The 26,656-nt window shown below is 42.6% G+C and overlaps 1 protein-coding gene across 5 annotated transcripts in view; it reads left to right on the forward strand.

Moving 5' to 3' along the window:
* Window positions 1-26,656, forward strand: part of DUSP18 (dual specificity phosphatase 18) — a 102,808-nt gene that overhangs the window by 35,877 nt on the left and 40,275 nt on the right. For 3 of the 5 annotated variants that reach the window (XM_069214450.1, XM_069214453.1, XM_069214452.1), the window contains one exon: window positions 13,979-14,024. The gene's annotated coding sequence lies outside the window, so the exon portion shown is untranslated. Of the gene's footprint in view, window positions 1-13,061; window positions 13,120-13,978; window positions 14,025-26,656 lie in introns of all 5 variants that reach the window. The other 2 variants (XM_069214448.1, XM_069214451.1) reach the window with 1 other exon arrangement.

Genomic DNA, 26,656 nt, shown 5'->3' on the forward strand with positions numbered 1-26,656 from the left:
GTATATATATATATATATATATATATATATATAATAACTCTATGTAACATTTTCTAATTTATAATGCATTTTATTTTAGGTGGGCGTTTAAAAAAAAAAGAAAATCTTTAAAACATGTATTTAAATATTTTAAGTTAATTACACATTTAATTAAAAATTACTTTAACAGTGTGAAGTTACTACTGGTAACTTTTTACATGTTGGCAGTGTTCTCTGCCACCAGGACGAAGAGCGCAATGACAAAGTATAGAGAAAACATAAAGTGTTAAACTTCAAAAAAAGGAAAATATCTTTGTTTAAATATGTAGAACAAAATATAAAAATGTTCCAGTGCTATTGACTTAATTTTGAATTAACTTGATGTATTTAAATAACAAGCTTAACTTGTTTAAAAAAAAAAAAAAAAAAACGATTTAAAAATTAGAACAGTAAACAACTGGTGAGAGTTTTCTTTATCCACAAGATGTCCGTTCTATGAACATAGCTGAATTTGATAAGCTCCTATTTGCAATGCCTCAACCTGGAGGTTACAAAAATTGTTTCTGATCAATTTACCTCCATTTGTCACTAGACTCTAATCTCCATAAGACAGATTCCCAGACTTTTTATTCAAGGCTTTTCTATCTGACAGCAACCTACTACAGTATTTGAATATCCTCACGCATATTTAGGACTCCACCACAGACTTGATTTTCATAAACGGCGCAATCCCTTAAAACTGGATTATTTACACCACTTCATACCTTTTTGTAAGACTGAACACAACACACACAAAAAAGTCTGTTTCCCTGCGCAACCTTTATAGCTCAATGCCTCTTTTGTCTGTGTCCTTTTTTTTTTTTTATTCTCCAAGCTTGCAGCACTGCTGTTTTTGTGCTCTAAGGCTGCAGAGCTAGTGCCATACAAAACCTGAAGTATATTTTATATTGTGTTGACCACGGTATTCTAAATTCATTAATCACTGGAGCACTTTTGTTTCACTATTTAATATACCTGTTTCATTCACTTTCCCAGAGAATGCTTCAGATTTGATAATGGATCACATTATTAAACCTGAATCTTCATAAAAATCCAGCCGTCTCATTTTGTAACTTTTTTCTTTTTTTAATTATTATTATCTGGGCACTTTTACGTTTGTCATGAGATCAGTTGAGAGTTTCATTTAGAGTAAACATGCCATTTCAATTATTGAAACACAACAAAGCTGTGGTAAATACTTCCTTTGATTGGAAACCCGTTAATTTAAAAAATGTATCTTAATTCACTCTATTGCCATCTCAACTAATATATGGGTGACACATTTCCTCACAGAGAACTACCTTTTTAGTGAAACTGCTTATAATGAGGATTTCTAATGGAAAATGTCTTCTAACTACTTTCAGAAATGTGATATTTCAATCGTTTTAAGCTAATGCATGTTTATGGTTGATAAACATAAGAAATATGAAGATGGCAGTCTGGGGTTATCAAAGGTAAATGAAAATAAGATTATGTTGCTCTAAAAAGGCCCAAGTGATATGGACCTCCTGTAGGTGGTGAGCTGTAGCAAGAGTTTGTGTCCATTCCACAGTTCTTCCCTAGGGCTGCTGAAGTAGCTTTTGCTAGATGTTGCTGTTGTGGCTGTTAGGATCCTCTTGTCCTGGCCTTCTGGGTCCTAGTACCATCTTTGTTTCCCACTCCATTGAAGTTCCCAGTAGGAATACTCCACGTGGAGTATTCTTTTTTCCTCTGTTGTATCAGATGGAAGAAAACTAGTGAGGTTCAAATGCATAACTCTTGTCTGACCGGCTCTGACAACTAGAATGTTTATACCCAAGGTCACCAGATATGCCAAGTAAGGATCACCCTGGTTGCAGAACACAATAGGTTTGCCTAGAAGGATTGAGAATGCAGGGACATGGGCAAAGGCCAATGAGCTTGGTACTGTAGAGCAAAAGACATGTTATGAGCAGCAGAGGGTCTGTGATGATGGCAATTGTGCATTCATGTGCAGTGTATTAAAAGTAAATGGGGACTGCAAACCGTGAAATTATCTTTTGTTTCAAAGGATGGTGTGCTACGTTTTCCAGAGCCTCTGGTATCAAAAGGATGACACAGAAACCAGTGCTGTTTTTGCGCTATGAACCCCGATGACATCTCTCTGGGTACCATATCCGCATCCTCACAGATACTTCCACTTGTGTGCCCTTTGAAAGTCTTAGTAGGCAATAAGAGAACGGTTCTAAAAAATGTTTTCAAAATTGACAGGGTTGATTCCACATCTGCAGACTTCATCACAATAAGGCTGTGTTCCTATCATTTGTTTGAGGTTAGTGTCAGAATTTGTTTTAAACACTTTTCCAGGGCTATCCTTTTTATTGCTCATTTCTCCTGGGCTGCCTTAAAACCTTCTTTGGCCAGTGCATTGACTATAAGAAAAACAAGATTTCTACACCATGTTTAGATGTTCTCCTTTATGCTTGTGTATCATTCTCCGTGTCATGTTGCACAACAGTGGGAGGACCTGTAGCTTGCAGTCATTTTTATCTGCCAAACCTAGGCTTGCAATGTTTCATAAAAAGTGAGACCTGGTCTGGATAGTGCTGAATAGTTGGATGCCTATGGCTGAAGCAAGGCACCACTCATTAAGAGGGGGATGTAGGAAAGTACCATCTTGCCTGGCATGTTACCCCCATATTTCACTGTATATATGTTGTTTTAGTCTGTGTCACTGGGACCCTGTCAGCCAGGGCCCCAGTGCTCATAAGTGTGCGCTGTATGTGTTACCTGTGTTATGACTAACTGTCTCACTGAGGCTCTGCTAATCAGAACCTCAGTGGTTATGCACTCTCATTTCTTTCCAAATTGTCACTAACAGGCTAGTGACCAATTTTACCAATTTACATTGGCATACTGGAACACCCTTATAATTCCCTAGTATATGATACTGAGGTACCCAGGGTATTGGGGTTCCAGGAGATCCCTATGAGCTGCAGCATTTCTTTTGCCACCCATAGGGAGCTCTGACAATTCTTACACAGGCCGGCCACTGCAGCCTGAGTGAAATAACGTCCACGTTATTTCACAGCCGTTTTACACTGCACTTAAGTAACTTATAAGTCACCTATATGTCTAACCTTTACCTGGTAAAGGTTGGGTGCTAAGTTACTTAGTGTGTGGGCACCCTGGCACTAGCCAAGGTGCCCCCACATTGTTCAGGGCCAATTCCCCGGACTTTGTGAGTGCGGGGACACCATTACACGCGTGCACTACACATAGGTCACTACCTATGTGTAGCTTCACAATGGTAACTCCGAATATGGCCATGTAACATGTCTAAGATCATGGAATTGCCCCACAAATGCCATCCTGGTATTGGGAAGACAATCCCATGATTCCCCGGGTCTCTAGCACAGACCCGGGTACTGCCAAACTGCCTTTCCCGGGGTTTCACTGCAGCTGCTGCTGCTGCCAACCCCTCAGACAGGTTTCTGCCCTCCTGGGGTCCAGCCAGGCTTGGCCCAGGAAGGCAGAACAAAGGACTTCCTCAGAGAGAGGGTGTTACACCCTCTCCCTTTGGATTAAGGTGTCAGGGCTGGGGAGGAGTAGCCTCCCCCAGCCTCTGGAAATGCTTTGATGGGCACAGATGGTGCCTATCTCTGCATAAGCCAGTCTACACCGGTTCAGGTATCCCTCAGCCCTGCTCTGGCGCGAAACTGGACAAAGGAAACGGGAGTGACCACTCCCCTGACCTGCACCTCCCCTGGGAGGTGCCCAGAGCTCCTCCAGTGTGCTCCAGACCTCTGCCATCTTGGAAACAGAGGTGCTGCTGGCACACTGGACTGCTCTGAGTGGCCAGGGCCAGCAGGTGACGTCAGAGACTCCTGATAGGCTCCTTCAGGTGTTGCTAGCCTATCCTCTCTCCTAGGTAGCCAAAGCTCCTTTTCTGGCTATTTACGGTCTCTGCTTTGGGGAATTCCTTAGATAACGAATGCAAGAGCTCATCAGAGTTCCTCTGCATCTCTCTCTTCACCTTCTGCCAAGGAATCGACTGCTGACCGCGCTGGAAGCCTGCAAAACTGCAACAAAGTAGCAAAGACGACTACTGCGACCTTGTAACGCTGATCCTGCCGCCTTCTCGACTGTTTTCCTGGTGGTGCATGCTGTGGGGGTAGTCTGCCTCCTCTCTGCACTAGAAGCTCCGAAGAAATCTCCCGTGGGTCGATGGAATCTTCCCCCTGCAACCGCAGGCACCGAAGAACTGCATCACCGGTCCTCTGGGTCTCCTCTCAGCACGACGAGCAAGGTCCCTTGAACTCAGCAACTCTGTCCAAGTGACTCCCACAGTCCAGTGACTCTTCAGTCCAAGTTTGGTGGAGGTAAGTCCTTGCCTCCCCATGCCAGACTGCATTGCTGGGAACCGCGTGTTTTGCAGCTACTCCAGCTCCTGTGCACTCACCGAGGATTTCCTTTGTGCACAGCCAAGCCTGGGTCCCCGGCACTATAACCTGCATTGCACGACCTCCTGAGTTGTCCTCCGGCGGCGTGGGACTCTCTTGTGCAACTTCGGGTGAGCACCGATTCACTCCACTTCGTAGTGCCTGTTCCGGCACTTCTGCGGGTGCTGCTTGCTTCTGAGTGGGCTCCTTCTCTTGCTGGGCGCCCCCTCTGTCTCCTCACGCAATTAGCGACATCCTGGTCCCTCCTGGGCCACAGCAGCATCCAAAAACCCTAACCGCGACCCTTGCAGCGAGCAAGGCTTGTTTGCGGTCTTTCTGCGGGAAAACACTTCTGCACGACTCTTCACGACGTGAGACATCCATCCTCCAAAGGGGAAGTTTCTAGCCCTTGTCGTTCGTGCAGAATCCTCAGCTTCTACCATCCGGTGGCAGCTTCTTTGCACCCACAGCTGGCATTTCCTGGGCATCTGCCCACTCCCGACTTGATCGTGACTTTTGGACTTGGTCCCCTTGTTCCACAGGTACCCTCGTCTGGAAATCCATCGTTGTTGCATTGCTGGTGTTGGTCTTTCCTGCAGAATTCCCCTATCACGACTTCTGTGCTCTTTGGGGAACTTAGGTGCACTTTGCACCCACTTTTCAGCGTCTTGGGGTGGGCTATTTTTCTAACCCTCACTGTTTCCTTACAGTCCCGGCGACCCTCTACAAGGTCACATAGGTTTGGGGTCCATTCGTGGTTCGCATTCCACTTCTAGAGTATATGGTTTGTGTTGCCCCTATCCCTATGTGCCCCCATTGCATTCTATTGTGACCATACATTGTTTGCACTGTTTTCTATTGCTATTACTGCATATTTTTGGTATTGTGTACATATATCTTGTGTGTATTTGCTATCCTCATACTGAGGGTACTCACTGAGATACTTTGGCATATTGTCATAAAAATAAAGTACCTTTTATTTTTAGTATATCTGTGTATTGTGTTTTCTTATGATATTGTGCATATGACACTAGTGGTACTGTAGGAGCTTCACTCGTCTCCTAGTTCAGCCTAAGCTGCTCTGCTAAGCTACCTTTTCTATCAGCCTAAGCTGCTAGACACCCCTCTACACTAATAAGGGATACCTGGGCTTGGTGCAAGGTGTAAGTACCCCTTGGTACTCACTACAAGCCAGTCCAGCCTCCTAAAGGGGAGACCTGAACCGATGATAGTGTAAGTCCAGTTTGGTATGTGACAAAGTTCATATCATGCTTAAAAAACAAATGTGCACGTCATATGGCAGGAAACCTATAGAACATCTAAGTTTAAGGTATTATGCTTTTTACATAAAAATAGAAGCATGAGGGTGTGCTTTCCATTCAGTAGAAATTGATGAGTACTGTCTGTGAACATGGAATGAATGATACTTTGTCCATGTCCTTATGTCATAGAAGATAGTAGCGGAATTAAGATACTACTCTTTTCAGCTTGTGCCTGTGGCTCGTTGATGTATACAAGCAGAACGCAGAAGTTCTAGACGATAAAAAGGATCATGAGACTTTATAGTGATGGCCACTATGTTCAATGTTTGTTCTTGGGCGAGTTGTTGTACTGAGATATGATTCATGGAATCTATGTAATGTTACAACTTGTAGCCATGTTGTGAGACTATCTACTACTCTTCATCTATAAGAGTCATACCAAATGTTCTTAAAATAGGAATATTCAGTCAGACGAAATGTTTTTGGACTTCATGAGGTTCACTTTCTGCTACCAAGGCTTTCGTTAGGCACTGCCAACTATATTGTACATGCGTGGTTTGGAGGAGGACTTTTACACTAAATTACACAGCTTCTAGGTTGTTTATCATCATTGTAGATATGCTTTACAACCACAAGACTTCACTTGAGCCACTGGAGCAAGTCTCCAACGTTCATTTGGATCCTCCTGTGCTTGATCTCTTTGAAAGATATATGTGATTCAATATCCTTGTGAGAATTCACTGGATTTATAGAAATCTGTCAAATGGCACAAACGCAACACATGCTTTCTTTACATAACAAAAAACACTACTATCACAAGGAATACATCAACAAATTAATTCATTATTAGCTGTTGTCTAAAATAAATCCTGACTTTGGCTACTCAGGAGGACTTTTTGCGGTACTTGTGACCCAACGTGACCCAACGCTGGTCTGGTGAATACTCTGTCACGGGATTTTGGACAATGAATCAGTTGAGGATGTGCACACATAACATATGGACAGACTTGAGGCTTTAGATTCTAGCAGTCAGGCACAAAGTTAGATGCAAGCTTTAATAATATTTTGATTAAAATATTGGACACTTTTGTCCTTTCGATATTACTTATTGCTGGTGCTGATGTTTGTTTAACATTTACTACATTGCAATTCACTTTGTGATATTTAAGTTAGTCTTGCATAACATTGTGGCTATTGTTTCTCAGAGCAATATGGGGGGGGGGTGGACTTAAGGTACCAAAATAAATCATGGCAGAGTCTTTGAGAAGGGTAGATTACTACAAAGAACACCCCAGAGCCTGCCAACTAGACCCATTTGAAAATTGGTAAGATCCCTGTCGATTTTCCCCTGCTCTGCAGATTCCTAGGCGCAAAACACAATGTCTTTGGGAGGCTTACTATAACTCACCCTAGTGGCAACCGTGAAGCACGGCCCTATTTTTCTGCTTTGAGTGTTAAAATATGAGAGGTTTAAAAATTATATTAATGACCAGGACCTCAATCTAGTACTTTAATTCCCCTATTTGAAGGCTAGTACCTCTCAGACAATGGTTGCCATAAATGTGCCAAATAATGTATGTGAAATGCTTACTATCCTGCTGTCTTGATTGCCTTATTCTCTCCCAACGTTCTCCTTTCCCTCTTTCCTTCCCAGATGTACACTTCTTGCCTTCTTCCCTATCTCGTCCCTACGTTCTTGTATGCACTTCTCTCCACACTTCTCTCTGGTTACCCTCTTATTAGGGTGGAGCGCGCAAGCGCTCTGTCCCTGTTATAATCTCTGTGTGGGCTTTTAACCATCCCCATGTCACACCCATCACTTTTGCTGGTTTGTTGGCTTGCCTTTTAAAATTTGCTTGATTTCATTAAAGAAAGGCATGTGTACGTCATGCCTTTTCCGGTGTTTAGCCCTCCTCAAGAGCAACGGACAACTACTGAAAACATACAGGGCTCCATGTTTCTGTATGGTTTCTGGGACTACCTTTTCTCTTTATTTCGTAGGCAGCATGATCTCGCTGGGCAGTAATCGAGAGCTTTTCATGATTACCAATTTAATGCTATTGTTTATCCTAGCACTCCTTCGCAAATTCAAGGTTTTACACAGCGCAATTGCACTCGCTTTTTAAAAATTATTTAATTTTTTTATTATGACTATGCAAAAGCGAAACAGGTCCAGTCTTTTTGTTCTGATTAGTCACCTTCATGCTCCTGGCGTGGTGCTTCAAGTTGGCTCCCTTATGTGTAATCGTATTACTTTTCATTTTCAGTTTATGTGGCAAGAAAAGTCTAGTTAGACGTTTACAACACTAATCGCTCTAACTTGAGGAAACACGAGACCCATCATATTGCAAATGCTTTTTTTTTTTTCTTACCATCTTTTTTCCCCACCCCTTTTATTCCACCCCCTTTCTCTCTCCCTTCCTCTTTTCTTACATTTACTCACTTCCCTCCTATCTCGCAAACCCACATACTTTTCTTTTCCCCACCTCCTCATCTTATCGCCATTTGTTGCATGTCCTTTATTCTCCTTGCATCTAAGGCCCTCCCACCTTCGACTGGTCAGCCTCTTCTCCCACTGCACCTCGACCTGAACTCTCACCTCCGGGTCCGTCTCACCCCTCCCCTTTCTTTAGTGCTCACTTATCTTCACAATCCCACTTCCGTTCATTATGCCTGTGCTGCCCTAATCCGTCCCCTCCTATTTTCGTCTTTCCTTTCTTTCCTAGCTTGCCTGTCTTTCCTTTCTTCTGTTTCTTGGAGCCCGGCTGCCACTCACAATTTGTTATTTTGCGTGGCACTCTTCTTTACAGCCTCACAATTCGTCAAGGGATGCCTGCCATTATTTCCGTTCCTCTGTGTGGAGCAGGGACCAAGCACTGATTGATTCAACTTAATTAGTTCCCGTCCACTGCTCCCGACATGATTTGAGGTACTATTTAGTTCTTTTACTGCCTGGCAAAAACGTGCCTAACAGGACAAACAAAATTGCAAAGTTGTTTTTTTTTTTTTTACATTTTTTAACTAACTTTCTTTTATTTCAAAAGGTCGTATTTTGTCACTTTCCACACGTTTGCTTTTGATTTTGCTTGTGGGCGCTCTTCCCAAAAGATGACACTTAACTTGTTTGAAATATTGCAAAGTGACATTGTTACTTTGTTATGTGTAATCTCTGAAATGATGCTTTAATTCCCAATCATGGAGTACACCTCAATCCACCCACTCTAGTCCGCCCCACTACAGTTCACCCCACTTTACTCCACACCATTCCACCCCAAGCCACCCCAATCTAATCTGCCCCACTTCAATCAAAAGCAATCTGACCCACACAAAAACAATCTGCCCCACTTAAATCTGTCCATTGCACAATAATCTGCCCCACTCCAATCCATTTCAATCTACCCCACTTTAATCTAAAACAGCTTGTCCCACTTCAACTTGCCCCACTCCAACCTGCCCCATTACAATTCCAAACAACCCACTCCAATCTAGTGGCGGCGGACACATTTTAAAGGGGGAGGGTGTGATCGGTGGAGGGTTCAATAATAATAAGAAAAAGAAAATACCTAGTGCTTCCAGCCACGTCACGTACCTCTTCCTGATCCCAGAAGTCTTGGCAGCTTCAGGGACTCCCTTTGCAATCCTAGATTTGGCCTGAGTGGAGTCTGTGCTGTTTCTCCAACCCAGGTGTAAAATACAGCCGGTTTGGAGAAACCTACGTGTGCATGTTAGTTTGGCCGGCCTAAGACGGCCAGCCAATCAGACATGCACAAATAAGTGCACACACTACTCCACTCCTCTTGTCCCCTCCTATGGCCCATCCCCGCCCCTCCCTGCACATCCTGACTCAGCCACCAGCTGAAAAATTAAAGGATATTAAAAAAATATATATATATATATATATATTTATATTTTTTCCCCAGCTGCCGGCTCTGAGCCAGTGGGGCGATACTTCTCTGCCATTGTGGAGAAGCCAAAACATTCTGCCCCTCTCCAATTCAATTCAGTCCACCTCACCTCATCCCAGTTCGCTACAATACACCCCATTACAATCCAGTTCACCCACACAACCCAATCCACTGCACTCCAGTCCAATCCACCCCACTCCAATCCAACCTACTCTATTCCAATCACCCCACCCCACTACAATCCAATCTACCCCACTCTAATCAAGTCCACCGCTACCCAGTCCACCTCACTCCAATGCATTCCTCTCCAATATAATCCCCGCTCTCCAGTCCACATTAATCCACTTTACTCCAGTCCACTCCAAACCACATTAATCTACCCCACTTCAATCCAGTACACTCCACTCCAATCAGTCCACCCCACCCACAGCAATCCAATCTACCCTACTTCATTCCATTACATTACATCCACTCCAAACTACCCAATCCAACCCACCCCACCCCTATCTAATCCACCACACTCAATCCAATCCACCCCACCACATCGTAATCCCCACGCTCAATCAGATCCACTCAATCCAATACACTTCACTCCATTCCACTCCACCCCTCCCTAATCCAATCCACCCCACTCTAGTCCACCCCACCGCAATCCACCTCACCCATTCTATCCACTTCACTCAATCCAATTCACCTCACTCTACCACAGTCCACTCCACTCCATCGCAGTTCAGTCCACCACACTCCAATCCGATCCAGCCTACCCCACTCCAATTCAATCCACTCCAGTCCACCCCACCCTATCTCGGTTCAGTCCACCCCACTCAAATCAATCCACCCACCCAATCCACCTCAATCCAAACCGCCCACTCCAGTCCAGCCCAGCACTCCTCAATCCAATCCACTCCACCACATTTCACTCCATCCCACTCAATCCACCTCACTCCAGTCCAATCCACCACACTCTAATCAAGTCCACTCATTCTATCCCGTTCCAATAAAATCCATCCCAGTCCCTCCATTCCAATCCATACAGCCCACTCCAGTCCAATCCAATCCACCCTACTCCTCTCCAGGCCAATCTGATCCACCCCACCCCACCCCAGTCCAGTCTGATCCACCCCACTCTAATCCCCCCAACCCCTATTACTCCCAATCCAAACCACCCATCCGAATCCAATCTAATCCAAACAACTCAAATCCACCACAATCCCATCCGCATCCCCTGTTTCAGTCCAACACAGTCCAATCCACCTCTTTCTCTTCCAATCTGCCTCAATACACTCCAACCCCCTCCACCCTGTTCCACCCCACTTCACTCCACTCTGACACTCTCTGCAACTGAACTCTACTCCCCACTACTCAACTATACGACACTCTGCTCCTCCTACCCCACCCTACAACTTTCAAACAAATACACTCTACTCCTCCATGCCACTAACTTTTAGCCGTGCTGAACAGGAGCCACACTGGTGTACAACATGGCAAACACATTGCCAAAACCAATAGCTCTTGTATAGGCGAGACCTGTTTGCTTTGCCAATGCTTGTTTCATCTAGTCTCCTCTGTCCTCTCTCTCTTTGTTCTTCTTTACGCCTCTTCAGTTTCCTTCTCACTCAACTTTCCCTTTCTCTCCTTATACCCTTTACCCCCTACTCTGCCTCTTGGATGTCCTCTGCAGCTATTTTAGTCTAAATATATGTATGTAGCATCATCAATTGGCCTCAAATTGGGGAAGGCAAGGAAGAGAAAAACAGTTGCTGGAAGCTACAGTCTTGAATATTGTGGATACATACTCAAATTGTGTTTTGAGGTTGTTTAAAAATGAATATCTAGACATTGATACTATAACGTATAAAAATACATAAAAGTAAGATCTTCCCTCCTACAAACTTGAAATGTGATGTTGGATAGGGACAAAACAACCTGTCTATATAATTAATCCCTGTCCATTCTGTGAGGTATCTAATTGTGAGGACCAATATCTGTGTTCTGATACATTTTTAATAACCATCATATCTACTACGCGCTGTTTCATGGATTCACTACTGACCAGAGCTATTCCTTTAATCCACCACCTTTTGTAGGGAGCTGCTCCATATACCCTTCAAAGCTGCTTTACACCTTTCTGTTTAGCCTCTTGCCAGAACGTTTCCATGCATCAGCTCCTTTTGCTCTGAGATGTTCCATGCTTTCATCAACTTTGCATTGAGTTGCGCCACGGATCTTCTGCTTAGGTCTATCCCATACCTTGATCACCTGTGTTGGAAGTTGCTCCATGTATCCTGTACCTCTTGTACGAACAGTTCTTTTGATCGTAGTACCCGCGTTGGCTGCTGTTCTTTGCATCCAGCAAGTCTGCTGGTAACTGTTTAATGGATACACCACATCTGATGGGATCTGTTCCATACAGCCACTCTCTCTGTAAAGAAATACTTTCTTTTGTTACTCAAGAGCTTATGCCCCTCTTTAGCCTCATCATTGTGCCTAACCATGGAACATGTTGTCCAAAGAAGGCTTTCCTCCTATAGAGTATTTATGTTCTGAAAATATGCTTAGCTGCTGCCATCACATTACCCTTCGCTTTCCTCTCTTCTAATGTTTCAGTGGCATTACTCCTGATAGGGTAAGGCTGAACTTTTCTTCTATGCTGTTGGTTCCTTCCATAGATGCATTCACAAGGCAATGTAAAATATCAGCGGGTTCTTATCAGTCTCCCCAATACCTTACAGAGAGCTTAGGTTCCAGCTGTTTTACCTATTTAAACTCTTGACTTTGAATTCCTTTATGGAAGTAAATACTACTTTTAAGTTTGCCTCTTCATAAACTGTATTAACCCTTCTCTGAAAATATTTTTTTTTACAACCCTGGCCTAATTCAAGGACGACGTTCGAGCGCTTTGCAAGGGTGTAAGAGCATTACAACTAAGTAACCAATTGTATTGTAAAAAGTTAAAGATACAGATGGGAGACACTGGACAAAAACATAGTATATAGCTATGATGTGCAGGTATAGGACTTTGCAAGAAAGGTCAGTGGTGTATACATTTAATTATCATGCTGAAAATCCTGGATATAGGAGATATTATGATAAAATATGATACAAACCACAACAGGTGTGGGGTATTATCTGGTGATCAAAGTTGCACAAAATACAACAATCCTACAAAGGGTGGAATTTGCAAAGTGTGATGTATTTTGGCCAGATATACGCATTGAGCATGAATATAGCAAGGTTTCTTGCTTCAGCAGTGATTTTCTTGGTGTTGCGTTTCAGAGGGGAGTGGTGGAGCGTGTGGGGGAGAGACAGGAGTCCATTAGGAGGTGTCTTGTAGTTTCAGCAATAAGTAGTTATTCCATCTGTTTTTGAAGGATATGAAAAGTTGCCCTTGCCTGATACTTAACGGGATGCTATTTCAAACCTTGTAGGTAAAACCAGAGAAGGACGGGTTATTTCATTATTTCTTTATTTTGCAGCGAATTGTGTTCAGATGAAGGCTGCTAGTGCTGCAGAAGTGTGTTTGTCTGCGTTACAGTAAGTTTGTTATTCATGTTCGGGAGGGGGGAGGGGTGATTCGTTTTTTTTTTTTTTTTTTAAATGAATGCAGGCAGATCTGAATGTCCAGTGTGCGTGGGATGTAATCATTGGGGTTCAATGCTGCCGTGATCCGTTCAAACTTCCTCGAATCAGTCTTGCAGATCCACGAAGGATGGCTTTAAGAAGGGCTGTCCAGATGGCAGGGATGCCAGTGAGGATGGAGATTACATTATAAATTTTGAACTCTAGTTCTTGTATAACTGGTTTGAGAAATTCTTTGGGAATAAATGTCCTTATGGGTTTGTGTCGCTAGTGATGAGTTTTTGTTTTTTTTTGCCATTGATTATAAATGGGTTTCCAGAATCGGTTTGTTATCCAGATTGAACCCTGCAGAGCTGGCATCGTATATGTACTCTGAGAGGCTAGCTTATTTGAGGTGTGCATGCTAATTTTTTTGCTGTGGTTCAGGGTCTGAGTGATTATTTAACAAACAAAAAACAGTTTTGTTTTGGGTCAGTTAGGCTGTCATCAGTTAACACCTAAGTTAGTGACCACCCTCCCCTGAGTTGAATCTGTTCCGGGACCAGAAGAGGGGTGGGGGGAGTCAGAGGTGCCTGCCTCTCGTCTCTGGTGAGCTTTTCCGTGCCTCGTTCCTTCTCTTCGAGTTCATCCTCTCCCCCCGCCCCCGACCCCCCTCTGGATTCAGTTCTCTCACTGTGGAAGTTTTCTCCTTATATTCTGGTTCCTGTTGACGTGTATGACTGCATCTTTCCCTCTCCTTGCCCTCGTTTTATGTTGCCCTCCTGATCTAGTCTGTCTTTCTCCTTTGACAGTGTTCTTCTCTTTCCACTTGTAGGTTGCTGCGGGGCTGACAACGCTGGCCAATTTCGCTCATCCATCAGGTATGTATTTTTAGATTAACCTGTGGCTATGACTTGGGTCAACTCTTCGCTGGTTCAGCAGTACCAAAGGGTGAGGCAATTTGTGTTTTGTAATAAATAGATCGTGGTGTACTGTGTCGAATGCTGATTAGCAGGCCTGATTCATTCTTGTCAACCTCTTGGTAGGCTTCTCACTGACGTTAATTACAGCGGTTTCACTGCTCTTCCAAGAGCAAAAGCCTGAATAGTAGCGGTTTGAAAGATTGTTTTCATTAATTAGTTTTTGTCTAGTTGTTTGTTTTTCTATGGGCGGTGTTTCTTTTGGGGGCATCTTTCCTACTTTTTTTTTTTTTTTTTTTTTTCGGGTTCACTCTTTTTAGAGTTAGGTTCTTCCACATGTATTATGTGTATACTAAATCTACTATTTAATAAATTAAGATAATAATATTGCATACTTGGGCACATTTTCTGTTTTATTTGAATAATTGACACACATTTTAGAAATCTTAAGTTGTGTTTATGGGCCTCCCACATATGCAGAGACATTCTACCTTTTTAGTAATTTAGAGATACTAACCATGATCAAGAAGAAGAGTTACCAAAAATATGTCCATCTTTATGATCTTTCAGGGAAGGAATTTGTGGCGAAGTAATGCAGTTACTTTCACTAGTCATTCTGCCAGTTCTTTTGCCAATATTTTAAAGTCTATATAAATTATGTGTACTGATCTATAGTTATTTGAAACCGTTTTCTAAAGATATTTATTGATCTTGGCCTAATGAAAATAATCTGCAAGAGATTGCTTATTTGCGGCCGCTTTCAGTGTCCGAGCAGCTTGGTTATTTGGAGCCCACACTCTCCATAATATTTAAGCCAGAGTTCATTTGTCCTAGGAAGTTTCCTACGTTGTCTGTGCTCTGTGTTCAGTTACTTCAGTCAATGTGTTCTATATGTTCTTGAAAGAATGAACAAGCATCTTGAGCGTATGGTCACTCACTGATATCACGGCCGTGGAACTGTCACTCAAATGTAAATGTTCAAAGCAATATGCTACTCATTTAGCCCACGAGTTTTAGCTTCAGTGCCTTGAATAAAACTCTCTAATTTCCTGCGCGAGGGGCAGGTTGTTCCAGAGTCAGACAGTAGCTGAAACATCATGCCTAAAATGACTGAGAAAAGAGTTCCGGAGTGAAGAGGGTGGGAAGGAACATGGAGGCAAAGTTCAACAGTGAACTGGTTTAACCAAGTCCATAAAGCGCCTGGCACGCCATGTTCAACATCGTACTGTGTGTCGAGGCATGGTTACACTTTAGTTATTTGGCTCATTTGAATAGTTTGGAGAGTAACATGACTAAAATGTAGCTTGTTCTTATATTAATTTACATACAGACCTGGGACCCACCTTTCATATGATGCTGCCTCCAATGAAGATATTTATAATGAGGGTACTATGCAGACCCCTCTCTCTCGCAATTCCCATTACAAGAAGTCCTCGTTCCTAGACACTAGAAGCAGTAACGAGATCAGGCACTGTGGTTGATGAGAAAGAGCAGCTCTAAGCTGGAAAACGAGCTGACGAGCTAAATATATAACTCGAAGATATAGATGAACATTAAAAACTAGGACCAATAGTATGACTAAGAAAAAAAAAGGTACAAGGCAAATATCAACAAAGCGCAACATCCTCCAAACAAACCTGGATTGGATTGTTCTGCTACTGTTTCCCCTCTTGCAGAAGAAGACAACTGGACCACTTTCCTGTCTCGACATTTGGGAAGGGGAGGCATCTTGTACCCCGGGGCAGGACAAAATAAAACAGGCAACCTAAAGCTAAAATAAAAGGTTTCTGGCATCAGGGTGCTGGCTTTCCCATGGCATCCTAGGGGGTTTGTGACATCATCAGACCAGCAAAGTGCTAAGCTGGATAAGACAAGGATGAAGGTCTTTTGGGACTTTGCCCCTCAACACACCAAAAAGGGACTGGGTTCACACGCATTGTGCGAAATATAGTGTATAAACCAGACATCTTTTGGACTATATGAAAATGTGTTCCCTTTTCAAATAACGATCTACTCAGCAGCAGAAAGACCTACTAAAAAGGTCACATACAGTTTAAGTGGTAATTCACAGGTTTTTGTATGTTAAATGCATGTTTTTGCTAAATCAGACAGAATACATGCTGGACAAAGTTAACAGTAGACATGCTAGACAATTTCAGACATATGCATATTTATATCGTAGTTAATAGGAGTGCAGGAGTGAGTTAGTAAGTATTGGTTATCATCTCTTTCAAGCTTGAGTAGATGAATCTTAAAGTCAACTTTGAAAGCAGAAAGAGAGGGGATATATCTCTTGGATTTAGTTCCAGAGGGGTGATTTTAGTAGTTCGAGTGAGTGGACTTGTGAACCACCACGGATTTTTTGTTTTTTTTTGTTGGGGGAGTGAGAGGGAGCAGAATGTTTAGTTAAGACCTGTTGTGAGAAGAAGCATATATTTTGTTTAGACTCTGGACATATAAGTAAAAGGGGGATAGCTAACATATAGATTTAAAACCACAATTAGTAGCTTTTACATTGCGAGTTTTGGTTTTGCTGTTAACCAGCTATTTTATGACAGTACTTGTTGAGGATTAGCTTTTTCCAAGGGGAAGACACTAGTTTGGAGCAGAGAGCTCCTATCCACTGTGTGAGTTATTTTAAAGCTGAATGATGAGGCTGGTGGACTGGCAGGTTATTGCAAAGTTTTTTTTTTTTTTTTAGTCCATTGAACAGCTTAGTGCAGTGCGCTGTAGACCATGTACTGTATTTATGTAAAACTACAATGATGCTTGAGGTTGCATCTTGGTCTTAGAAAAACTGCTCTACATTTCCAGATATATTTAAAAAAAAAAATATGATATGGGATTATTGTTTCATTTTCTTGAATTCCAAACTTACAACAGTCTGATAAGTAAGTCTTGAAGTCTCACCCAAGACCTTTTGAAGTCAGGAGTGTATGTGCATACTATGGTATCCAGTTGGAGTACAAGAGTAACAAAGTTCTGAGACAGTGGTAAAAAGCAACATCCAACAAGAGTGCTGATGATGAACCTGTAACTAGACAAGCAACCGGAGAAAGGGCTTCACATTTTTTATTTAAAATGTGAGAGGTAGGGAATCCAGATTGTGATCTGCACAGAATTAAATTGTTTTGGTTAACTACTGCAGCTGTGATTAGGACTGAGCAGAAAGGGTCCAGGATCATTTGTTCAAATCAGTTTTTATGTGATCGTTTCTTAGGATGGCTTGGTGAACATATCCTACCCACATAAAGCCATGATTGTAGGTGTTTTCCATAGAATGAAATGACAATTTTGGCCACTCACAAAAATGTGAATAAATGTCCTCTAATTCTGTATGAAATTTCCAGAACTTCAGGGGGGGATTAGTAAAGCCATACTATTCATGCAGGGAGAGGACTCATTGTGGTTCTCAAATTCTCCTGCCTCTCATCCAGGGTAACTGACCGGCATTTTTTTACTTTTTTATATATTCTCATTGAATATGAATATCCCGTCCCAAGTGAGTTCAACCTCTGCATGGTGCACTCTTTGTAAGCTGGGCACAGATCAGTCCTATTTTCATAGAAATTATAAATCCAGATGATACAGGCAGAAAGTACAAGTACAGACAGATTCTCTCCCCATAAACTGAAATAGTTCTAAAGCAGTTTAACTGGACCCAGTGAGAGAATTTAGGCTTAACATGGTTCAATCAAAACTGTAATGGAATAGACCATAGAGGTTTCTAAATTTGTTAAACTTTGGACATATAAACAGAAAATATTTGCAGAAGGGAGCAAACCCCGTAAACCTTTCACTCCCCAGACTTTGGAAAGCACCATTCATATTACAGTAGATTTTGATGCTTTCGTGGTGCAGAAGGGAGTCCAGAATAAAATAATTTTTTTAAAAGGTTTTATTAAAACCAGTACAATTGAAACAAATCCTTTCAGGTTAGAAGAGATCTATTTCACAAAGCTGGGACACCAGAAACTATCCAAAGCATGGCAGGAACTGTAATTTACTGTATAGAGGCAACTGCTCCTATTCATTCACTGGCAAGGCACCAGGAGACGATGGTCTTGAATAGTATTAGATGGTTCAAGAAGAGATGATTAGCTTGGCTTCAGTTTGTTCTGCTTGACAACTGATAAGGTGTTCGACCACTCAATACAAATGTATTTAACTTGTATTAGCACAAATGTGATTACCCTGCTTGTTCCCCAAATTGTTAGGTAATCTGTATCAAGATGTGTCTGCACAGCTAATTATAACAGTGGTGGCTTGAATGACATCACTAGATGAATAATAAAGGGATATCCACTTCCCTTCATTTTGGTTGCTGCCTTTGTTTTTAAACCATGGCAATCCTAGTGGTGTTTTGATTGCCATCACTAGAAGGATATGCCAGGAGTGTCTTCTTCCCTCCCTTTTTGATAGCTGTCTTTATTTTAAACGGTGACAATCCTAACACGAGGGGCATATATTTCTGGACATTATCTTCAAACTAAAATCACGCTTGACTAAAATCGAGCTAGATGCTGATTATATGCTTTACTTAGGCATAAACTATGCCATGTTTATGAAAGAGTTGGATTGTATCCTTGCATATGGCCAGGCATCTGAATTTTAAAATAAATTCAGCCGACATGGAAGTTCTTAAGTTAAAGGGGGAAGAATTGTCTATTGCAAAAGCATTTTGTATTAAACCTTCAAACTTCCCAGTTAGATCTTGTGAAACGGCTGTCCACCAACCTCTCAAAGTTAAGCACGCTGAGTTATAAACCTCTTTTGAACAAAGCAAATGAGAAATGCGCTGTTACGGGGTAGCTACCCTTGCCTGGAATGAACTGAGTAACAATAGTCATTTGCAGGCTTTTTTGAATGTCTGTTTGTTTGAACCTCTTTTAATCCATGAAAACATCTGAAGACAAAACGGAATCAATTGATTAAAAAAATAATAATAATAATTTGGGTGGGCATATCTTGAAAAATCGCAGGGGATTACGCAACGAGTCCCCTTTCCGCCAGCCTGTCCATGGCGGTAGAGACCACCATGGAAAGGCTGGCGGGAACGGGAGTCGTGGGGCCCCTGGGGGCCCCTGCACTGCCCGTGCAGTGGCAAGGGTTCGGTTACTTACGACAAGGCGGGGTTGATAAATCCAGCAGGTCAAGTCGCGAGGTGTCAAATTTGCGATGTATCGAACACACAATGGGGCCACAGGTGCTGCGGCGGAGTTGGGGGTCCCAGATGTTGGTGACACGGCATTCAGGGCTTATGCTGTGGCGGTACTTCGGAGATGCTGCAGCGGCCTGTGTTGGAGGTCGTGGTCGTTGCACTCAGTGGGAACCACGACTCCACTACTTCTACCTATTTCTGTCTCTGAAGCAGGCAAACTTCAAAGAGAAGTCTCTGCAGTGCCGAAGACCCTGCCTTACCCTAGACACACTCCAGAGGATTGGAGACTGTGTAAGAAAAGGCACAGCCCTATTCATGTGCAAGTGTCTGCTCCTCCCACCACTCTAGCTCAGGAAGACCTATCAGCATGGTGACGAGCCATCAAGATATGCAGGGCACACCTCACCTCCCTTTGTGTGACTGTTTAGAGTGAATGCAGAAGTAGCCCAACTGTCATCCTCACCCAGACATGTATTCCACAGAAAGGCAGAGGCACAGAATGGTTAAGCAAGAAAAGGCACACTTTCTAAAAGTGTAATTTTCAAACCTAGAATTCAAAAACCAACTTCATTAAATGATGTATTTTTGTATTGCGAGTTCAGAGAGCCCAAACTCCGTATCTCCATCTGTTCCTAATGGGAAATTACACCTAAAAGATATTTCAAGGCAATCCTTATGTTACCCTATGGGAGAGACCGGCCTTGCAATAGTGAAAAACGAATTTAGCAGTATTTCATTAACAGGACATATAAAGTACATCAGTTCATGTCCAACCTTTTAAATACACTCCACCCTGTCTTGGACCTACTTTAGGGGTGGCTGACATGTAGTAAAAGGAAAGGTTTGGGCCTGGCAAGTGGGTGTACTTGCCAAGTCGAAATGGCAGAGTTAAAACTGCACACATGCACACTGCCATGGCAGACCTGAGACATGTTTGCAGGGCTACTCATGTGGGTGGCACAATCAGTGCTGCAGGCCCACTAGTTGCATTTCATTTACAGGCCCTGGCACTTCTGGTGCACTACACTAGAAAATCACTAGTAAATCAGATATGCCAATTATGGAGAAACCAATCACCAACACATTTTAGTCAGAGAGCACATGCGCTTTAGCTCTGGGTAGCAGTGGTAAAGTGCCCAGAGTCCTAAGCCAAGACTGACAAGTCGGAAAAAATAGGAGAAAGACGGCAAAAGGTTGGGGAACACCCTGCAAAAAGGGCCAGGTCAACGGTATTTAATATTGATATACCTGAAGTGACAGTGGCTCAGCATTTCTTAATGCATAAATGAGTAATGTGGGCTAACTTAAGCCAATTTCAATATTTCTAACTTTATAGTTTATATTAGACACAACCAATCTAAATAATGCCCATCTGTAGTTGGGTAGTCTCTGCTCTCACTGTAAAAAGAAAAAAAGGACCGTATGCTGATTGCTCAGAAGTGGCTACATACTGCCGTATTATTTTTAGCAGTATTAGCAGGGCCCTTCAGATGTCCCAACTGGGAATAAATTAACAAGAACATTTGTTTAATACATTCAGAGTTTGTTTTTTATCGGCTTTGTTGTTGCTGCTAGGTCACAGTTTACATTGGAGATCTGAAATACCACTGCTTAAAAATATGACCTGTCATTAAATTCCTGTACTTGAGTTATGAAATCATCTGCTATCAAAGCATTATGTTGACGATGGCTGTCTTGTTGTTGTGTGTTTTTTTTTTTTTTTCCCCCGATCTGGAGTTAGCCAACACCCTTTTTTTTGTTTAATTTTTTTATTTATTTATTTTTTTAAATTATTTTTAATTATTTTAATAACATTACATCCGTAATGTAAGGGCTTTTGGTCCGCATTCTTCAACCATTAGCCTGTCAGTGTGGTATTCACATTTTTGGTCTAACCATATCCGAATACAAAATGGTGCATCGTCAGTCCACTTTTGCCATTAGTGTACCTCTCTGTGAGTAAGAGGGATCCCGCTCATGCACAATGTGCATTTACATACAAAAAGCAAAGCCCCTTGTACATTATTAAAAAAACTAATTTACAAACATTGGCAAAGTTTGGCTGGCAATGATGTGGCTTTTCCAGTGCTGGTTTGTGCACACAAGTAGGTGTTATGTGATGTTGTAGTGTGTTTGCTCTGGGTGGGCGATGCGCAGTGGCGTAACAGTAGCCTCTGCGGTGCATTGGGGGGGGGGGGCCTGACCTCCAGGACCCATCTGCCCCCTCCCCCACCCCCAAGGCACTATGCACAGGCCTCACCGGCAGGGCCGGCTTTAGGGCAGTGTGACTGGCGCACTGACTTTGGTTTGGGCGTTGTGTTTAAAAAATATCTTCTGTGTTTAGAAGCACACAACTTGCTTGTGTTTCAGCAGTTTTCAGACAACAATAAAAATGTGAAGATAACTCTGGTGATTAACGTTACTGCTGGTGAGAGACCCGAATGTTGTCTAGTGGCAGTTTTTACTCATCATAAAGTAGGGTAGATGGACAATGTGCCTGCTACAAATAATGTAGACCATGCAGACCACAAAATTGTGAGTAAACTATGAGTAGGGCTTCAAAAAAGAAAAATAAATCTGTCAGAGAGGGGTTTGGAGAGGTGAGGGGCACTGTTGGAAACTTGTAGTGAGGGAATTCATGGAGCAGGTCATGAGAAAGGGGTAGTGTCAAAAATGACTGTTGTACCAGGCCACGCAGGCACTACAGCCGGCCCTGCGTGGGTGTACCCTTCATGTATTTTGCAGTGGGAGGCCCTCAAGTTTCATTACACCACGGTACACATGGGTAGATAGTGGCTATTTTCTCTTTCCACATGGTGGACGTCTCCTACCCAGCAAATACATTAGGCCCCAGTGAAATATGCTGAACTCATCCTTCACCTCGGGACACATTTAGCAGCCCCTGCACATTGTATGCTTTTCTTCCGCGCTGTAACGTGTAGGCGTCATCAGGACTTTATTTTAAATTCCTGCGGGGCCCAAAACAAAGGTCAAGTTTAAGGGGCCATCAAACCTTTTAATGGAGCACCCTGGCTGGGACCTATCTGGAGCTACACATCTAGATGCAAATGCAATGGAGCTTGTTGTTATTTCACAAGTACTTAAGAGAGGCATGCTTTTGACTTTGTTCAGTCCCTGTAAATATAAGATATGCATGCACTAAAGAATGTTGGATTTGTTGGTCTGTCCCTGTATTTATGCAAATAATAATTTAAATACCTCTAGTTTGTTTTTATTATTTTTATAGTGCTACTCATCCCAATGCAGTGTCAGAGTGCTTTACATCACACGTATAGATGGACTATAAATCATATTATGATCTATGTACAGGATGTGGTGCATATGTAGGGCTAAAAGGTGTAGGAGTCATGTCCTTCATAGCTCACTGTGCTAAAGGGATCTCTGTGTTGAAAGCAATACCTCACTTACCTATCTACATAAAATAAAAATGTCATTTGCATGTTACGTGATGTGCCTTGCATGGGACATAATAACCCTCTATGCTATTATTGATTCATTTTACCCTCCAGAGTTATCTTCCCATTATTAACATTCCCTGAGATTTGATGGCCACACAAAAATCTGCAGAAATTGCCTTACCCCAATTAGATATTTTAAAATGCAGACTGTGTAACCAATTAAGCAGAACAGATTTTCTGCCACGTTTATTCTTGTTCTCAATTTCTTTGGTAGAGCATTGACAAATATATGTATAAGTTGAGTTCCAGATTTTGCATCCGGGTTGCTTTTTTGGCACAGCCCGACGCTAAATCTCATTACTTAGATATTGTAATGCGATCATATGTACTCATGATAGACCTCTTAAACATGTGTGAGGTCTTAAGATCTGATGTAACTTCATCACTTCCTGTGAGGTTATGGGTTGTAATACCACTTTCTTTGATGTCACGTGCCATGATGTCAATTGCATACCACCTAACTTGGTTAGTCTTCTCCCCTTCCACCACTTCTTTTATAAGGCCTTGCACCCTGCTTCTTCATTTTCCCTGGATGCCAGTGCACACTGAATTGTCAGACTGAGCATGCTACTGTTTATCCACCGCCCACTATAGAGAGGTGCACACATTGAAATGCATCCACCTCATCCATAGGGCACTAACGAGCACCTCTCTCTGTCCAAACTGAACCTTCTTCACCTAGTAATTAACCATGCTGTGGATCAAATGTCCCCGTAGCCTAGAAGGCTTTGCACAATCTCTTTACCTCCAACCCTGATTCGCTGGTGACTTTCATCTTCCTCTGGATACATTACCTCTACCTCCGCAGACACGAAGCGCTTATGCAACCTCCTACGCCTATCAGCATATTTTTTAGGGTCAAGCGTACAAGCGCTCCATCCCTGTTGTATTCTCTCTTTGGGCTTTTAACCACGCCCAGGTCACGCCTGTCACTTTCATTGGTTCGTGGACCTGCCTTTTAAAATCCACTTATTTCATTAGTGAAAGGCATGAATACGTCATGCCTTTTCTGGTGTTTAGCCCTCCTTGAGCGCATCGGCCAACTACTGAAAACATACAAGGTTTCCGGACTACTTTATCTTTTTATTTTCCATGCAGTGTGATCGCGCTCCATTTTACATAGGGCAATCACTCCGTGTGTGTGTGTGTGTGTGTGTTTTTTTTTTTTTCCTTTCAATTTGTGTGGCAAGAAAAGTCTGGTTCGGAGTTTACAATGCTAATAGCTCTAACTCGAGCAAATGCGAGGCCCGTTGCATTGCAAATGCTTGTTTTACATAGCGTTTAATGTGCCACGCCTTCCCTTCACACGCCGTAAGCTACAGCTGCAATGTATAGAGCTTGCAAGAACAGACATGAGACAGGAAGCACAGAAATATTCACCCATACGCCTTTCGTCTAGATGGCCAATGTAAGGCCTATTTCATATCATCCACTGACTAAAATTTACACAGTCCTTCAGGTCCACTTTTGACATTGAAATCAGGCTAAGTGCCAACTCTGAGTGGATTTCATTATTCACTCTCTCATGCTGGATCAACTAAGATTTCATTTAGCACTTCAGGCTCAGGCCTTTCGTCTGCCCTTCTAATATTGTGTACAACTGCTGTTACTTTCTAATTTGCTTACATCTCCGAAGCATAGAATGCTTTTTTTAAATTTAATTCTTCCACTTTCTTCTAAAATGTTCCCATTTATGTGAAGCATTCATTGTAGGTCTGATCTTGACAAAAAAATGACTTACTGGACATCATCGTCTTCCAGTAGTGCCTTTTTTGAGAGTTGTTAGCCTGCTCCATGCTTTACATCGTGAATGTCCCAACCCTGCTAGAAGCAGTAGCTTCTTGTTTGAAGAGGGTTTTGTAGTGATCAAGAATCTTCTTGTGAGATTTGGACACCCTAGAAACTCCACAGTGCTTACCCCGGTGTCTCTCTTGTAGTCCCATTGAGCACTGAAAATTGACCTACTCCTCCCCTGCCATCAAGAAGATTGTTACAGTTAACAAGCCGGCCCCATGCCATCTTTGCCCCCAAACCAGTTTAGCAGATGGAAGAGGGGCGTGAGACCAGCTGCTACACCAATTTGCGCCTACCAGCGAAAAACACTGATTTGATTTGAAAAAAACTTTTATTGCATTAATTTTAAAAAACATCTTACTAAATCTCCACTGTCAAGGAGACCTAAACATAGCAGGGGCAAGGAAAATGGTTAAAATGTATGTGGGAATAAAATTGGTGTAAACAATGAAGAAACTCTTCGGTTTGTAGTTTTACTAAACTCGATTTCCGGGAGTGCTTAATTTACAAATAAAAACGTGCCAGTGCCCAAAGCTCTCATTTGAAATACGCGGTTGCGACAATTAAATGTGCAAGCACAGAATACTGGAGCAGCGTAATCCTACACCCATCTCCGGCCTCCTCAATCCATTTACAGCCTCCCCTTGCACCTTCAGCTCACTCTTGCAGCTTTCTGCTTTCTCCCTTTGTGACACTTTTTCATTTTTCTCACCCTCCTTCTTTCCCATATGCATCTTTTGCTTGCAGTAAATGCCTGATGCAGAACAATAAGTGCCGGCCCTAAAAAAATAAGTGGTGGTGTCCACCACCGGAAACCACTGGCTCAAATTTAAGCACTGATTCTCGGGCCACCCCATATGGTTTTGATTGTGACTGGGAAGACAAATGAAAGGGTAATGAATGAATATAACATTTTAAAGCTATTACGATCACCATTGAGCAGATTATGCTTCTCTTACATTAATGCAAAAAACACAGCAGTCAATCAAATTACAGTAAATTAACTTCAAAACTTAATTTCCTATGAATCACTCCATGACATCGTCTCCCTTTCACCCAATTCAGGCCTATAAGACCTGTTTTCTCCATTGTCCTTTCTCTCTTTGCCAGCAACATGTCCATAATGTAACTATAATGTTGTCATAACTGTCAATTCTAAATAGTCAACAGTAGCCATCTCCGAACGCCATTTACCCATGTGGATCACCCCACTGAAGTATTCTCGGAGCCGAAACTGGTCCTTCATACAAGAAAATTAAAATTGGAACCAAACTGCGGCCAGACCTGTCCTCATCAGCCTTGTTTGCCACCAGAACCTGCAGAAGAAAATCACACGTAATATTACCAAAATTACATTATCGTATCAACAATAACTCAGTCAATGAAGAACAAAAATTATACAATAAATGTGGGTGGGATAATCCTCGCCTCCGTGTCCTTAATACAATTTAAAATTCGGCAGCTTCCATAATGTCATCCAGATGGGGAACCCAAAGAGTAAGACTTTGGGTCCATTGTTATTCTCGGGGCATAAGCACCAAACAATGATGTATCTATACCTGCCTTCGACAGCAGCCATTTAACCCATCAGGCCGGAGTAGCTGATTTTACTGGTCGGAAAGGCTTCTGCAAAGCAAGCCACTCACTTACCATCCACAGGATGATTACCTGCAGAAATGGTTGGTCGAAAACTGATTGATCTATAAGCCAAACCCAGGTCCGCAAATTGCGACATGAGGTTGATGATCAAATGCAAATCTGTGCCCATAGGATTCACACCCTGCTCAGAGCACCAACTAACCCACTATTTCTATGCGGACGCAAAGTTTGTGAGTACTGGCAGCCCAGGATTGCTTAAGATAATAGGAAGCTAGTTCTGAAAGACCAGGCATTTGCCAGCATCTCCTCAAACTGACGCCACGGAGCGCTGTGCTGTCCACTTTGCGGACCGCGGTCAGGTTGGCGGTCCGCGTTTTGGAACGCCGGACCTGCCGCTGCCTGTTTTTTGGGCCTTGCTCTGCATTTGCAGCCGCAGTGTGGTCTGGGAGTGCCAACTCGAGCTCCGGGTCTCACTGCGGCCCCTGGCAACTTCCATGACTTCCCTTCCACTCTTACATGCACTTTGTTCTTTCTTCTTTTCTTCTGTTCTTCTTGTTTCT

This window comes from Pleurodeles waltl, chromosome 11 (genome assembly GCF_031143425.1).
Source record: "Pleurodeles waltl isolate 20211129_DDA chromosome 11, aPleWal1.hap1.20221129, whole genome shotgun sequence".
Taxonomy (NCBI): Eukaryota; Metazoa; Chordata; class Amphibia; order Caudata; family Salamandridae; genus Pleurodeles; species Pleurodeles waltl.